The 13,379-nt window shown below is 37.4% G+C and overlaps 1 pseudogene; it reads right to left on the bottom strand.

Moving 5' to 3' along the window:
* Positions 1-7,559: 7,559 nt before the first annotated feature.
* Positions 7,560-8,108, bottom strand: LOC147492218 (protein FAR1-RELATED SEQUENCE 5 pseudogene; annotated as a pseudogene).
* Positions 8,109-13,379: the final 5,271 nt, after the last annotated feature.

Genomic DNA, 13,379 nt, shown 5'->3' with positions numbered 1-13,379 from the left:
CCTTCTCAAACCAAAATCTCTACTTCTCAAATAGAGTTCAAGCTGCATTGTTGTCTTCAGGAAAGTAAAAAAAATTCGGTTTCTGCAATGTTGACATTTTTGTTGTTTTTTCTATATTGCTCTAGTTTTTGTTGTTTTGATTATGTAAATGTATTAGATATTAGAATAATTCAGACCCATTCATTGATAAAGTTATTATTGTTTGAAGAGTGTTGAAATCTAGACTTGGACTGGGAGTTTATTACAGATTGAATTGGTGTTTGGATTGGAGGAAATTGTATATGATTGATTGTATTAGCATTTGATTTGTTTGAGCTATTGAAAAATACTGCAGAACTGAAAATGGCTTGCAGTGGCCTATCAGTGTACTGAAAATGGCCAGCTGAGTACTTGAATAAACTCTCAGTACACTGATAAGCCACTGCAGGCCATTTTCAGCTCAGTTCAGTTCATTGGGTTTTAATAGTTATTGCTATTAGTTTTGGGTTCAGTCTTTTGAAATTTGGATATTTTTTTGCCAGCAGTTCTTCTGTTTGATTCGGGCTCTAGTTGATTTGTTTTGTGCTCATCCATTTATCAGGTAATTTTGTCTTATGTTTTTTTCTTTAATCTTTACCCCATCTTTAATTGTTATTTTGGTGATGCAAATTTCGTTTTAGGAAGTGGGTGTATGGTATTGCTAGTTTAGTTATTTTGGTGATGCAAATTTAATTTGGTTTTAGGAAGTGGGTGTCTGACATTGCTAGTTTAACTGAAAACTAATTGTATATGGATTATTTACTGTCAATGTTGTCTATAAATTTTGAAGTCTGTGTAAGTATTAGGTGTGAAATTTGTTTATTCTGTGTTTTTTGTCTTATTTTTTGTTTTGATTTAGTATGAAGGTATTGAAAACAATTATAAAGTTACACTGAGGTACATGATATCCATGCATGTTATCTATATTGAAATGGGATTGTTATGATTACACAATCTATTGTGAATTTGGTTTAGTGTGTGCATTGTCATGACCTAATTTTCGTTGGTGGTTGTATTGCATTGTCATGACTAAGTTTGCGAATGACAATTGAAGTTTCCTTGTGTTATATATAGTCAGTTCTTTTTGCCAAAGATGATCAATCCTATTTTTGGTTTTGAGTTGTTTAGTAATTGATGCATGTAGTAGAATATACATATCACGGGGAAACTCAGAAAAGAACTGTTGAATTCCTACAAAGAAGGAATTGTTGTCATTTTCCGAAGACGACAACAATTTTTTAAGATTTACAATTACCTTGTTCACTTTTCTAGAGAGATACATTGATAGTTGTATTCCGGGAATTGCAATTTACTTTTCTAGATAGCCATCTTTGTACGTGCTACGTTGTATGCATTGTTGCATTGACATGAAGGGCCCCCTGACATGACTGTTTACAAAAATCAATTGAACCAGAAAACTCATTCATGCATATTTTTATCTATTCAGTTGATTAGTAGTTGCTAGATTTCTTGTTGTCGTAAATTGATTGTATTAGATCATTTTCACTGTATCACTGTATTAATTGTAACAATTTTTTGGCGAAATGAGATTATTGATGCATTGTAGTTTTGGTTTTTAAATTAGATTATATGACTCTCTCTAATTGATTATGTTTCGTTTTCGTTTTGTTGATGAAGCTTGTATTTCATATTATTAGATTGAAATTTGTGGTTACTAATACTTGTTTATTACTATTTTTTGTAGTAATAATGGCTCCTTGATCAAAGAATGTGAAGAGTGTAGCGAAAACCATCTACACAGGTGCTAAGAAATTTCTTAGTGATGGCAGTAGTAGTTCGGGTCGTGGTAACCCGCCTGAGAAAAAAAGAGGAAGGGGAACGTCTGCATCCTCCCATAGAGGGGATCAACAAGCCACCGATCCGAGTAATGTAATAGGTGTTGGTGATTTAGAGGTAGTAGAAAAAAATAAAAGAAGAAGGGGGAAAGAAATAAGGGCTCCTATTGTAGACGGGGACGTAGATTTAGATTTAGATTTAGATGAGGATGAGGATGTCGATGTATATATGGTTCTTCCTTAGAATTTAGATGGTGGTGATAGTGAAGAAGAGGATACTGATGATGATGAGGAAGGGGAAGGGGAAGAGGAGGATGGTGATGGTGATGAGGAAGGGGAAGGAGAATAGGGGGATGGTGAAGAGTTTGGTGACGACAATGAGGAGGGGGATGAAGAGGATGACGATCTGGAGGAGGTTGACGACAATTTGGAGGAGGATGACAATGAGGAAGAGGATGATAATGAGGAGGAATCGTTTGTGGAGAAGTGGCATCCGGAGGCCAACACATTTCATATGCCGTTTGGGGAGATGACTATCACTTTAGATGATGTCTCCCAACTCCTAGGAGTCTTGATAAAAGGAAGAGCCGTGCAAGGGAACATTGATATGAAATTGGAATAGACTCAGAAAAGTCTTAACCACGCTCTTAATATATTGTTGGGAGCGATTAATGAGGAGTTGCAAGCCAGCCACTTCATATCAAAAGTAAGGTTACAATTCCTGAAACATCACATGGCCGGGAAGGTGCATGATAGTGTGATTAAAGTAAAAGGGCTTGTGAAGGAGGCGTCGACTTTGATAGAGGTACAACGTGCTGTCAGAGGTTATTTGTTATTCTTCTTTGGATGTACTATTTTCCTCGACAAGTCTGGGACTGCAGTGCCTGTTTCTTACATGAGGTTGTTGAAGTTTAGCGAGATCAAAGACTATGCGTGTGGTACATCAATACTTGCATACTTGTACCGTGGTCTTGGGGATGTCACAGGTGCCAAAGTGAAAGGCATTTCAGGCTACTTCACTATCTTACAGGTAAATATTTAGCATTTTTGTTTATATGTTAACCCTTTATCTTATTAGTATTTTAATTGCGTGTGTATATAAATCTATGCATGGATCTATGAGTACTTCCCGTGCTTTAGGCCAATCCCAAACCTGGAGTATGAGTTGGCCTAGCCTCGATGTCGTAGGCACTCAATTGCCACTCCGCACTATGTTAACACAAAACATGCATTGCAGTGTTTTCGAAAATTTCTTGATAAGACAACTTGTTTGATGGTAAGTATATGGGCTTGTTAATATTTTATTGATTAATTAATAGTTGGAGTATGTGATTACTGATTGATTTTCTCATATGACAGGTTGAACGGTGGCCCTACAACAATGTTAGAGTTTTACGCTCGGTGGATGATATTATTTATTTTAAGGGCTGTATATGCTTTTTTGGTGTCGTGGAGCTTTATGCTGTTTGTAGGGTAGACTGTCAGTTGGGTCACCTGCAACTTATACCTGCCAATCCTCCACATCTAAATGTCGCGACGAGAACTACCAATGGACGCGGGTACGAGGTCAAATGGAATCTTGCTTCAGCATATTAGACCACATGGGCGAATAACGTGATCCAACCCCAAAATTGAGGACCCCCGGCAAGTTATCCATGGGAGTGTGAGTTTGGCTACATGGAATGGTATGAAATGAATACTCACATTCGAATGATAAATCCTCAGCTTCCTATTCATTTCTCCCTACAGATCGACACTTCCTAGTTCCCTAGGAACTCGACTGGTGAGTTTTGTGCTTTTATAATTGTAGTTTCGCTCTTTTAAAACTATAAATGCTAAATTAGGGTTGCATTTATTTTTATAGAGCAACGTTCTCGACGAAAATACTCTCATGCTTGAGAAAGGTCTGCAATTGGGTGGGCCTGCGATTCCCGAGGAAGCAAGGAGATCGTTTAACGAAGCGGAAAACTTGAACCGGTGCAAGTTTATTGGTGGGCATTACCATCATGATCATGTCTAAAGTTGGAGCTTTGAAGTTAGATTAAAATTTTGTATATAGATTAGGATTTGAAGTTGGATTAGGGTTTGGTTAGGGATTAGGGTTTGAAGTTGGATTAGGGTTTGAAGTTGGAATTTATATGTTTGAAGTTATTTTATATGAATTTCGAATTTGAAGTTATGTATATGAATTTGAATATGAAAATGTGCGTTTGAATTTCACGTTGAATTTGAATATGAATTTGAACGTGAATTTGAGTTTGAATTTGAATATGGCTTGATGTATATTAATATAAATTTGAACGTGAATTTGAGTTTAAATTTGAATATGGTTGTATGTATATGAATATGAATATGAAGTTATGTGTGTATATGAATTTGGTTTGGATATGAAATGAACTAAATCAAATAGAAAATTTGCTTTGATTTTGGTCCAGACGACCCACCCAGGTCGCACATCAGCATCGAAAACGATCCCCACATATCATTCACAGACGAATCTGGCCTTAACGACCTTTGCAGATCGCTGGTCTATAGACCCAAACGATTTGATGGGGTCGTTTAGGTCTAAAAGGAAGCGGTCTGAAGAGGTCATTTAGAGTGATTTTGAGCGGCCTGACGAGATCGTTTTGAACACTTCTCTGTGACCTCACTGGGTCGTTTGGACCAAAATCCAAGCAAAACTGATTTTTTGATCCCTTTCTTCATATTCAAACTCACGTTTAAATTCATATTCAAATTCAATGTAAAATTCAAACGCACATATATTCAAATTCAAATTCAACATAAAATTCATAACCAAACCCTACTCTATATACAAAACCCTAATCCTTAATTCCTAACCAAACTCTAATATGTATACAAAACCCTATTGGTTAGTGAGTTTAGGGTTCAACAACCAATCAAGATTGCAAAATTGAAATCTGATTTGTAATATTTGGTTAGGAACAACCACAAGCAACATTCGTTATACACACTACTTGTCAAAAATGAGTTGGTGTCAGCTTTTGTAGATCAAATTTACACGTACAAGCACCCAACACCTAATTACACATTTACATCAAAAGCACATTTGGAGATCTCTAACTTACATGAACAGACAACAGACGACATCTCTGACATGAACAGACAACATAGAAACTGGCCTCTTACATCAACAAACAACAGACATCAAACACCTAATTAAACCAAAACCATCAAGCCAATGCCCACACCAATGGAATTTCCTATAGAACTTAGAGATCAAAACATGCATAAATCAACATTAGATAATATTACCCAACAAAATTCGAGATCTCGAACAAAATACGTACAAGCACTAATTACAAATTTACATCAAAAGCACATCTGAAGATGTCTTACTTACATGAACAAACAACATTAGACATCTCTTACATGAACAGACAAAATAGAGATCTCTTACATCAACAGGCAACATAATTTCCCTTCTTCGTTGAATCATTTTCCTTCTTTAATTATTCAATACTCTTTAAATGTTTCATTTCCCTTCTCCGCATACAACTAATATTTCCCTGATATTGGTCATTAAGTATCTCTAACGTTTCATTACGACGTTGAAAATCACTCAATGTATCACTGCAATGAGGCATATTAATTAAGTGCATCTCGTCAAAATGGGACCAAGCTTCAGGTGAGGTGTGGCTACATTGACATGGATTGACAGAGGAATCAGACATACCTATTTTAAAAGAGGAATTGACAGAGGAACCAATTGAGTTCTCTAACCAACTTAATTCTTAGGGTTCTAAGTTCTAAGAAGCAAACATTGTGTAGTTGGGTTTTTCTTTTCATACTATGTTAAGTGAGAAATACAAATCGAAATCCAATTTTAATTTTTTGAAATATCTGAAATATCGGCATGTGCTTGGATTTTGGTCCAAACGACCTAGTGAGGTCGCAGAGAAGTGTTCAAAACGATCTCTCCAGATCGCTCAGCATCACTCTAAACGGCCTCGTCAGACCGCTCATCATCCCTCTAAATGACCCATAAGATCGTTTAGGTCTATAGACCAGCGATCTGCAGAGGTCGTTAAGGTCAGATTCATCTGTGAACGATACTTTGGGATTGTTTTGGATGCTTTTGTGCAACCTGGGTGGGTCGTCTGGACCAAAATCTAAGCAAATTTTTTATTTGATTTAGTTCATTTCATATCCAAACCAAATTCATATACGCACATATCCAACCAAATTCAAACTCAAATTCATTTCATATCCAACTTCAAACCCTAATCCAATTTCAAACGAAGATCATTTTATATCCAAACCAAGTTCATTTCATATCCAACCAAATTCAAACTCAAATTCACGTTCAAATGAAATATTCAAATTCAACGTGAAATTCAAACACACATTTTCATATTCATATACAAACGCACATAACATGAAATTCAAACGTGAAATTCAAACGCATATAACCAAAATCCAAATTCATATACATAACTTCAAATTCATACATAAATGATTCTAAGTTAAAATTCCAAATTCAAACACCACTATATATAACTTCAAATTCCAAATTCAAACACCACTATACATAACTTCAAATTCCAAATTCATATACATAACTTCAAATTCAAACACAAATGATTCTAACTTTAAATTTTAAATTCAACTTCTTCACCATCTCTATCTTCGTTGTCTTCATCACCATCTCTATCTTCGTCGTCGTCATCATCTCTATGATAGTCCACATCCTCAATCTCCTCATCAATAACTATCAAGTAAGAAAGTGATGACAAATGTCAATTTTATAGTGAACTCCAAACAACAAAATATAGTATACTAGGAATGAATGAAAACTACGGAAATCATTTTATTTACTTATCCCCTTCTTTCTATTTGGATTTTGTGGACAATTTTGTTTGTCGTGATTAACACCAACCTGGTTACAACTAGTACATCTCCTGCCTGTCTTCCCTTTGCTAGCTTTTGCAATGCCTTTCTCCAAACCTCATTTTATTCTACTACTACTTTTGTAAACCTTCACTTCCTTTTTCCTTCCTTTAGTTTGTGAGATATTCAGATTCATAAGTAAAACTTGTGAGGCATCAATTGCAGGTTGTGAGTTTTCATTGACAGTGCATGAATCGACAATTGAAATATTGGTCCCGTCATTAGTGTTCTTTATTTCCTTGAGCTCCAGTGATAGTGCTTGTAATCTTTTCAACATCAATTGGTAAATCTCATCTGCTTTAGCCTCTTCATAGACTAATTGATTGGCAACCATCTGAAGTTGGGTAGTTCTCAGTACCTCAAAACTCTCATGGCCACTTACTAGTCCACCATCATACTCAGCTCTATATTTGTTAGCCCCTTTCATCCATCTCTTTAGAATAAAGTGATCGGGTATCTCTATATCACAACACTGAAAAACCTTTACAAGGTGTCCACAGGATATCCCTAGGAACTCAAAAAGTTTGCATTCACAGTTACCTTCTTTTGTGGATGAGTTGAACTTCACCATCCACTCACGCAGATCACCTTCCACTTGAGACTTGTAAATGTAGGTCGTGCAACCATCACTACCCTTTTCATTATCATCCAAGACATACTCATCTCGAGCTTTCTCACATTCTTTCTTGAACCTATCATACGCATTCCTCGTATACACTTTTGATGCACTCTTCAAGAGAAATGCATTACTATCGACGATGCGATCTGAGTGTTCTGTAGTATAATCCTCTATTTTTTCTCTTTGAACAATTCTACTCAAACACCTATTATTCTTTAACACAAACTCTCTAAGAGTTGTAGTTGAACAAAAAAATTCTTGTAAAAAGAATTCATGCCTTCGGAACGCTCGGTAGTATTAGTGTCAGCATAGAAAGTATCCAAGTGATAAACCGGTGCCCATTTGTCTCGAATCTCATATAGTCCTATGAGCCATTCATTCTCCACCAACTCGTATGTAGACATTAATTCCTTCCACATTGTTTTGAAAGCACTAAGAATATAAGTTTCCCAAATACACATTTTGATAGCTTTTTTGAAAGATGACCTCTTGAAATAAACATGTGGAAGTTTTTCAGGAAATTTCTTCAAAATGTGCCATAGGCAAAATCTATATCGTGTATTTGGGAAAACCTTCGCAACAACCATCGTCATAGCTCTGTCTTGATCTGTGATGATTGAAGATGGGGCATGCCCACCCATGGCTGCAAGCCAAGTCTGAAAAACCCACTCAAAATATTCTTTTGTCTCATCCAATAGGAGTGCACAACCAAACTGGATTGATTGCATGTGGTGGTTTACTCTAGTAAACGGCGCAAATGGCATTTCATATAAGTTCTTGCAATATGTGGTATCAAAGAAAAGAACCTCACCAAAATATTGAAACTGCATACGTGAACAACCATCTACCCAGAAAATTTTTCTTACATGTGCTTCGCTAGCTATCCATCTGTATTGCGTAGAAGAAATTAGGATCTTCTATACTCTTCTTCTTAAAAAAAAATTACCACTGCGGTAGCATCACCTTTGACAGGTTTCTTATACTCCTTCAATGGACCTAAGTGGTTCCAACAATCTCTGTCAAAAAATTGTCAAGTATATCAGCAACTTTATTCACAGGTATGCCTTCATCACGGAATGAGTCAATCAACAATTTAGCTGCAGCATGCAAATTTTTGCAAACATGCATGCACATCCTTTTCACTGGACTAACAAGGTTATGATTGTGCACACCAACATACTTCACCACTTTCCATAATCCATTGTCTTATTTTGTCACTCTCATTGTTGCTAAACACCCGTATTTCACCATATTCGTGTTTCTCCTCTTGTTTATTACTTCTTTCTCGGACCCCTCATCTGTTCTTTTTTTCACTCGTTCTATGTAAGTACCAAAACGCTCGCAAGTCATTTGACAAGTACTCATTTCATCTAAATGTGGAATTCTTTTTTGGGTACTTCGAGTAACGACACTAAATCCCAATGCTTTTCCGTAGTCTATATAAAACTATTTCGCACCTTCAGACTTGTAAAATTCATCCCAAAATATGGAATCTTTTTGCTATCAACTATGTCTATGTCGTCTTAAGTTGGATGAGAAGACTGATAAGCACCCAAAACTGTAATATTAAACCCCGAGAGACATAGCATTTTGGTCGATTATGTGTTTAATAATCATGTAATAATTATATTTTCGTACTTTTGCAGGTTTTCACATTTAAAATGAATATAATGATAAAACATGCATCGAAGTATGGGAATACTGGAATATTTGAAGTTTCCCACTCAACCCTAGTGAAGCCCAACAAAGCCTGACTAGAGCTGAAGTTTCCAAAAGAACAAAACCAGTGCAGAACGGGTCCACATATAAAGAAGTAGCAAACTTCCGAAGCTCAAATCTGATAAATCGGGGTGCCGCCGTTGGCTAGTGAACTGCCAGAGTGACCAGGGCGACAAACTCTACGCAAAGACAGAAAATTGTAAAAACGCCAAAATCGGCACCGCCACTAGACATACTAAGTGGACCAAGGGCCAAAAAGGCATGACGAGTCGGCATAGGCGGTGGCAAGTGATGGTTTTAATTTGGTGCCACCTCAATATATAGAGATCGCACCAATTCAAACCGGTGGTTTGAATTGAAATTAGCTAAAGGACGAAACCTTAATAAGGTAAAAGACAAAATTAAAACAGATAAAAACAAAACTTTGATTCTCAAAGTTTTGAACGTTTCAATTAGCATAAGGCCAAAACTCAATTAAATCCTTCACGGGACATCAGCCTATATATATGAGGGGGTAGTCTTCATATATTTTCCTTCAACATTTTATGCTCTAGCTTCCGCTTAGCAGTAGTTAGTTTTAATTCAGCACTTACATTCCGTCATTTTCATTCCAAAGCAGCCTTAAAAATCGTAAGTCATTTTTACCCTTAATAAGTCATTTCTTTTCTAGTTTAATTCCTGTCCTACATTTATTTACTTAATGTCTACAGCAAGTTTTATTATTCCTTCAATGACCATGAGCTAATCCCCCCCCCCCCTCTCCAAGGGGAGGGTTATGCTTCGTGTGAGAATCCGGATTAACTCGTTAATTTAATTAAAACCAACTAAAAAACCTAAAATCCTACTCACCAAAAGTTGTAATTCCAGTTGTGAACCTTTTTCGAACCCTAAGGTTTGGACGATCCCTTACTCGACCTATTCTACCAAACCCATGTGAGTAAGGTAACTTGACTAAAACGTACGACTATACGGACGTTGGACTTGGGTCTTTGGACTTCGGACTTTGGACTGTGGACCTCAGACTTAAGAAAATAAGTAACTGAAAACAATAAACGTTCGAATAAATGCGTGATTATCAAATGGCGCCGGTGCACGCCGAAGGACTCTGGACTTAACGTAATAACTGGAACACATCACGTAAAACCCCCTCTCCTACCTCTTCATTTTTTTAAATTTCCATTTCTTTTACGATACTAACGTGTTACGTAACCGTTTGCCTTAACTTTTTCTACTAACAAATATATGTGAACCAAGTTTTGTTTATTTTTATTAGCATAGTTTAAGTATTCCGTAGGAATTTGAAGTACTGAACTGACAAAAGAGTTTCGGACGAGACTAAATTAGTAATGCGAGAGACTAACCTGGAGTATCAACACTCCGATTTTCAGGTACAGACCACTTTCCTTTTTAGTACTCTTTTGGACTCTCTTGTCCAGTTTAGCAAGTAAGTTCACAAGCTCGGGAGTTAGTTCGATCGTGTACGAGGAATCGCGGGACACCAGGTTTCAAATCCTTAAACTCCTCAAACTTTGTCGAGGATATTATTTGGTTGTTACTATAACCTGTTTTACCTTGCATGTTTGTGTGTAGCATAAGAACTCTTTGCATATAAGTGTGGTTCGTCATTACATATTCACGTTAACACGATCAATATGATTCGAATATAGTTGGATGTATGTGTAGTTTCAAACCACCTGCTTAGAATATTTTTGTATGTGTATGTTACATCAATTCACGTACGTGTTATTCATTTGTATGAGTTCGTTCTCGACATTCCCCTAGCTCACATATAACTTACATATAGTTGCACGTATAAGTAATATAGATTTGCATGTGTAGACTTTCTGCGTAAACTAGTATATGTTAGTTAGTTTCTATTTTGGCATCTATCATTTTAATTGCATATTTCGTAATCACGTCTCCATAATACATTAATTACGTAAACTAAAAATATATATATATAAATTAAAAAATTAAAAAATTTAAAATTAAAAAATTAAAATCATAGTAATTAAAAATTTCATCTAAATCATCTTAATAACACCCCACATAATACACCATCATAAATCATCATCCTATTCCATCAGTGCCTAGGAAACTTGAAAAAATTGAGGTTGCTTAATTAAGGAACGTGCTAGCACGAACAACCTCCCTCATTCTCTCGGTGACCGGCTCTTTGGAATATTTACACGCTATCCTAGCTTACCCGCGCCAAGTTAGCAAAGTACCGAAGACGGCTTCACCTCCATCTTTCCTTAATTCTAAAACCTCCTGTCATAACTTGTTCATTATGAACCTTAAATTAAAATTTATATTTGTATGAGACTACGGTCCGGTAAACATAAGGAATTAGAACTTACATATCAAGGCCGAAATACAATAAACAACCGCTTATGCTATCTCCTAGACATAGTTACTCTTACGTAAACCAACCTCGTCAAACATCTCATTTGCCGTCACTCTCGTAATTATGGCGGGGAAAATCCCACGGTCGAAAACCCTTTCGGATTTCTATACTGCCTTACAAGAAGGACCTGCTTCTTGCATTAAACTCGATGCTATTGTAGGTGATTTTCGAATTCCGCCAAACATTTTCAGTTTGTTACCTGTTTACCATGGTCTATACCATGAAAAACCGTACAATCACCTTCGTCGGATGCAACAAGTAGTCACCATTTTCCGCCATCCGACTGTTACCAACGAACAAGTCTTGTTTAGGTTGTTTCCCTTCACTTTAGCTGATAAAGCTTCAGTTTGGCTCACAGGCGAAGCGCCGCAATCTATTGACACATGGGCCAAACTTGTACAAGCATTCATGATAAAGTTCTATACTCAGAAGAAAACTATAGAAATGCTTCAAAAGATTCAATTCTTACGCCAGCACCCCCAAGAATCCTTTTCGGGAGCATGGAGTAGATTTACTGATCTGCTTCTTGAATGTCCCCATCATCAACTCGACACCGATGTATTAGTCCGTTCATTCTTTAATGGTCTCTCTGACCATCAAAAGGAAACCTTAGATATCATGAACGGTGGTTGTTTCATGGATAAGGGCGCTACTGAAGCATACACGTTTCTTGAGAAACAGGCTTCACGAAGCACCCATTGGGGAAACACTGATTCTTCTAAATCTTCTAAAGACACTCCTACCAAAGTTACGTCTATGTTCGAGGTCAAACCCGATCCGGAATTAAAAACTCTGATCGAGTCCCTAAACAAAAAGGTCGATGCTCTTTCGGTACAAGTAAATGATTAAAAACCCAAACAGGTCATGGCTGCCAACGCTTCCCCATGTCCTCTTTGCTTAAGTCCGGAGCACGCCGATTCTTATTGTCCTTTGGTATACAAGTGCCCTCCCCAACCTTCTGAAGAGGCTTGTGCTTTCAACATCCCTAATGCACCTTGGCGACAACATCCAACTTTAGGTTGGGCACCCCCCGCCCAACAACAAGCTCCTCCGGGTGTCAACAATGTTCCTGTACGACCACCCGCGAACTACAATTCCTATCGTCAAGGAAATCCTCCGAAATTCCTGCAAGGGCAAAGTAATTTTCCCAACAATGCAAATATAGGGTACCAAAACAACCGCAACCTTGTTCCCGCTAATCAAGGATATGGCTACCAAAATCAACACGTAAATAATAACCGTGGAACTAGTTCCCTCGCTATTCCACCGGGTATAATCGATACCGATAAAAAGCGGTGAAACTTTTTCGACATACATGAATCAACAGTAATCAAATCCTAGCTTCTATCCAACAGTCTCTTTCATTGTTAGCGGGATAAAAGTCAAAAGGGCGTGTTCCCTGGCCAAGCAGTTCCAAACCCTAAGCCTACAAACACTGCCTTTGAACTCAACAATGCACTAGGATATAGTAATCCAAGCCAGGGTGAGGTAAATGCCATTACCACTCTTCATTTTGGCTGAACCATCGACAATAAAATACGTATGCCAGACGAGGAATCGACGGAAACCACGGCTGACGTCCTTCCAACTCCTACTTCGCAACCTATAACGGACAAAGTTGTACCTTCCAATTCTACACCCACGTCCCTAGGGAAAGACGCCACTGATCCTTATGCGCGATTCCACCCAAAAGCTCCGTTCCCGCCCGCTTGGTAAAAACAAACGCGTGATTTAACATTTCGATGAGATCCGCGGAAACCTTCAAAAATTTGACCATAAACTTACCTTTCCTAGATGCACTTAAGCATTTACCCAAGCATGCCAAGTTTTTGAAGGACATGTGCACCACCAAACGACGTACGAATGTTCCTCAACAAGCGTTCCTCACTGAGCAGTTTCCCTCGATTAC

The sequence above is a fragment of the Coptis chinensis genome, chromosome 6 (assembly GCF_015680905.1).
Source record: "Coptis chinensis isolate HL-2020 chromosome 6, ASM1568090v1, whole genome shotgun sequence".
Classification (NCBI taxonomy): Eukaryota; Viridiplantae; Streptophyta; class Magnoliopsida; order Ranunculales; family Ranunculaceae; genus Coptis; species Coptis chinensis.
The sequence above is the reverse complement of the archived record's forward strand: the minus strand, read 5'-3'. Positions and strand labels throughout refer to the sequence as shown.